This window comes from Empidonax traillii, unplaced genomic scaffold (genome assembly GCF_003031625.1).
Source record: "Empidonax traillii isolate 1590-97213 ecotype Southwest subspecies unplaced genomic scaffold, ASM303162v1 scaffold471:size1368335, whole genome shotgun sequence".
NCBI lineage: Eukaryota > Metazoa > Chordata > Aves > Passeriformes > Tyrannidae > Empidonax > Empidonax traillii.
The window spans coordinates 960,722-964,368 of NW_020955664.1; the positions used below are offsets into that span (position 1 = coordinate 960,722).

The 3,647-nt window shown below is 51.0% G+C and overlaps 1 protein-coding gene across 6 annotated transcripts in view; it reads right to left on the reverse strand.

Annotated features, from left to right (window-relative positions):
• Positions 1–1,865, reverse strand: part of GRM5 (glutamate metabotropic receptor 5) — a 244,947-nt gene extending 243,082 nt beyond the window's left edge. For 2 of the 6 annotated variants that reach the window (XM_027895825.1, XM_027895819.1), the window contains exon 1: positions 127–492. The gene's annotated coding sequence lies outside the window, so the exon portion shown is untranslated. Of the gene's footprint in view, positions 1–126; positions 493–880; positions 1,113–1,769 lie in introns of those variants that run through there. The other 4 variants (XM_027895821.1, XM_027895820.1, XM_027895823.1 and 1 more) reach the window with 4 other exon arrangements.
• Positions 1,866–3,647: the final 1,782 nt, after the last annotated feature.

Here is a 3,647-nt window from a genome sequence, read left to right on the forward strand (position 1 = left end):
AAAAAAAAAAAAAAAAAAAAAACAAGAGAAAGGGAGGGAGAGGGTGGAAGAGCCTCTCCTGCATCCACAGGATTTCTGTCCATAACCCAGGGCACACAAATACCCTCTCCCACCCCACATCATTACCTTGTCTGTGGCAGAAAATGCTTCTTCCCACAGTGATGGCAAACTGGTCCTTTTGGTGGCAATAATCAAGCCAGGTAGGGGTAGGCACGGCACCTCCTATTTTCAGCCACAGCAGAGAATAGCACTCCTCACACAGACCTTCTGGAGCTGAATAATCCTCAAATGCCTCTGCAAAGATCACCAGCAGGTGAGCCCCACTGGGCTAACATTGTCACTCCTCCAGCTATAGACAGATCCTGTTTTCTTCTGATCACAAGCAAATACTGAGGACCGAGTATCCTACCCCCGCGAATGCATTCACATACACACACGCTATGCAACACGCTGTTCTCTCAGAATCGCCCAAATCTCATTTGCAAGAGGCGTGAACGGTTCCTGGATTTAAAGGAGGGGGAAGGCATGAGGAGGAGGAATAAACAAACGATGAAACAACAGATGGGTCTTTGCTCCCTGGCACCACAGCCTTGGTCTTCCTAAATACTTGCTGCAGCTTGACCCACCTGCTTAAACACCTCCGCCCTTCATAACACATGCACGGTAGCAACCTCTCTGCATTTATAAGGGGCTAACCTGCGTTCTGTGCTGCTCTGAAGGTTGCAAAGTCCCCCTACAAACCGACACCTCCCTCCTGGCAAGTAAGAAAGCGGCGATCAGTTCAGAGCAGCATTATCCGAATGAGTGAGGGGAAAAAAAAAAATAACAACAACACCCACAAACCACACCGGTTAAAACAGAGTCGTGGGGAAGACTTTACCCCTCCGGTCCCGGCTACCGTTTGCGAACTGCCCCCATCGAAGTTTGCTGTCCCCTGGGTCCCGGGCGCTCTGCTGCCGCACCTGCGGGTCTGGGCTGGGGGGCTAGGAGGCTCTTCGTACGGGGGAGCACCGGGCTTCAGCGCAACTTTTTAGTGCCACCAAGTGGCATAGATCCCTCCAGGAAACCAAGCAGCCTGCCAGCCCTGGGCTCTGCCTGCTGCTCTCTGGCACGGGGAGAGAGGGGGATGTGAGAGTAGCGACTACCCCACTACACACATACACAGACAGCGATGTCAAGCAGCAAGGAGGAACTGTTTGCCACTGGAAGGACAGATTGCCCTCTCCAGCCCTCACCCCTTCCCCTGGCTGCAGGGTGACAGCACCTGACACGGCAAGACGAGAACTGATGTCCCTGCCAAGGGCAGACGGAGTTGCCAGCCCTGCCGGTGGGTTGTGCCCCCCTGTTCCTGTTCCCTGCGGGCTGCTCCCCGCTCCTCTCCATGGCAGGTGTCAGCTGCAGCCACCCCTTCCTGCCGGGCTCCCTTCTCTCCGGCACCCTGGGCTCCCTGGACCACAGGCGCTGCAGTTCCCTGCCAGCCTCCTGCTTCCGCAACCAGCATCCCTGGACCGTGTCTGCAGACCTATAGGGAGGCTTCTTATTTGCCTTCTGCCCGCAAGTTCGGTACCCTCCGGGCCTTCTGCTTCCCCACCCTCCCACAAACCCCACACCAACTCTCCCGTGCTAACTATCTGCTGCCCGCGCATCAACCTTCTCTTGGTTAACCCTTCCCTCCCGAAGTCAGCCGAAGCTTTACCTTCTCCTCCGGAATCACTGCATTTTCCCACATCTTCCCTCTCTCCCCCGTCTCATAGCTCAGCCCCACACACCTGGCTCCTGCTCCCATTCACACCCGGCCGTCCCTCTCCTCTCCCACCGGTTGCACAGCACCGATCCTTTCCTCTGCCCTGAGTGGGAAGGGACCCTGGGCACAAGGCAGGGTACAACAGCTCTGAGCGTGGGGTGGGGGTGTATGGGTACGCGTGGGTGGATGGGAGGGGTTGGAGGTAGCCTGAGCCCCAACAAGCTCAACACTTCCCTGCACTCCTATCACAACAACAACAAACACCAAGGAACTGTCACAACACAATGCCAGACAGAGACATCTCGTTATTCGAAGCTATTCTTAGCAAATAAATAAATAAAGTAACAATAAATAAATAAATAATAAAACCAAATGTCATTTAAGTAAGAGCTGATCTGGCATTTAAAAGGCTGCTGGGTTCGAGCATTTACCAGGCTGTATTTGCAGGGAAGGATTAGCTTGTGCATCCATTTTCGAGAATTAACAGTCTTTCTCTGCCATTGCTCCACAGCTTGATGCTCCCTGCTGGTTCCCCCCTCTCTGGGTTGCTGCTTAAAATATTATCTTTTTTTTTTTTTTTTTTTTTTTTTTTTTTTTTTTTTTTTTTTTTTTTTTTTTTTTTTTTTTTTTTTTTTTTTGAGCAACTGCTGAATGACCCAAATCCTGCTACCTGATGTAGCTCCCCCAGTGCAGTTGCACTGCCACATCCAACCTGCACCTTATCCTCCTCCACATCCCTGCCCCCTGAGTTAACCTGAATTAACAACTTAAAGTTATTGTGAGGAAGAGGCACTTGTTATGAGTCTTATTATGGCTCCATCCATGATCCTAATTACTTGTGATCACTTTATTGCTGTCTCTCTTCCACCAGATTACCATCTTGACTGCTTCTTTCATCCCCAAGTGTGAAGGATAGAGATCCCACATGTCCTTACCAGGCATGTAGCCTGGCCTCTTTTTCCTTCACATCCTCCTTTAGTACCAGCCTGGGGCTGGCTGGGAGCCCATCAGATGGCACCTGCGTCACATCCCTGCCCAGCGCTCCTGTTTTCTTCAGTCACTGGCAGAGGCCAGTTTTTGAGCAGAGAACACTGTGAGTGTGTGTGCCTGTGACTGTACCAGTTTGTTCCCTCCATGCAGTTCCAAGAGCTAGTGCTGGTTCTTGAAGGGATGAAGGCAGGTTATTACATGATAGGGGAGATACCACTAGTTACTATTCTTGTCACTGACATGGTGGGGTGATAGGTAAGGACCATCTTTTCTCTTCCTCCCAACACTCATGGTCCTCTCAGACATCGTCTTTCCCATTAATCATGGACTGAAATTGCTAGAAGGTCAGGAATCTGGAGACAGAGAAGAGGAGGGGACATATATTTGCAAAGAAAGCACAGATTACAGAAGGAGGGGAGGGATGTATCTGCAGAAGGGAAAGGTGAGACCAAAAGCAAAGTGCTATTACTGTGCGCAGGAGGCTTTAAGGAAGAAATGCTTGAGGAATCAGGGGACAGGGGAGGTGCCATTGCTTTGCTGGGATGTCATAGCAGTTGTCTGTCTTTCCCTGGGGTTGTGTGTGATAAGGGAGTCAGAGAGCAGCCACATATTGCCAACAGAGAAAACCAGCTGGCTGGCAGGATGGTGGGTGACCCACAGTAGATGAGGGAGAGGATCCCTGCACAAGTAGGACATATAGATTTGTGTAGAAGCAATGGGAGATGCAAAGCAGCTCCTACACACACATCCCCAAGGACTCCCTGGAAATCACAACCCAGAGTCAGCGTTCACTGTGCCAGATGTTTGGAGCAGCTGGATCAAAGATTAAAAGAGGCAAATAGAATGGATGGGGGTGGCCATAGCACTTACATTCTTAATGCCTCTTGTTGACCCTTTAAACAGGGTCCCAATA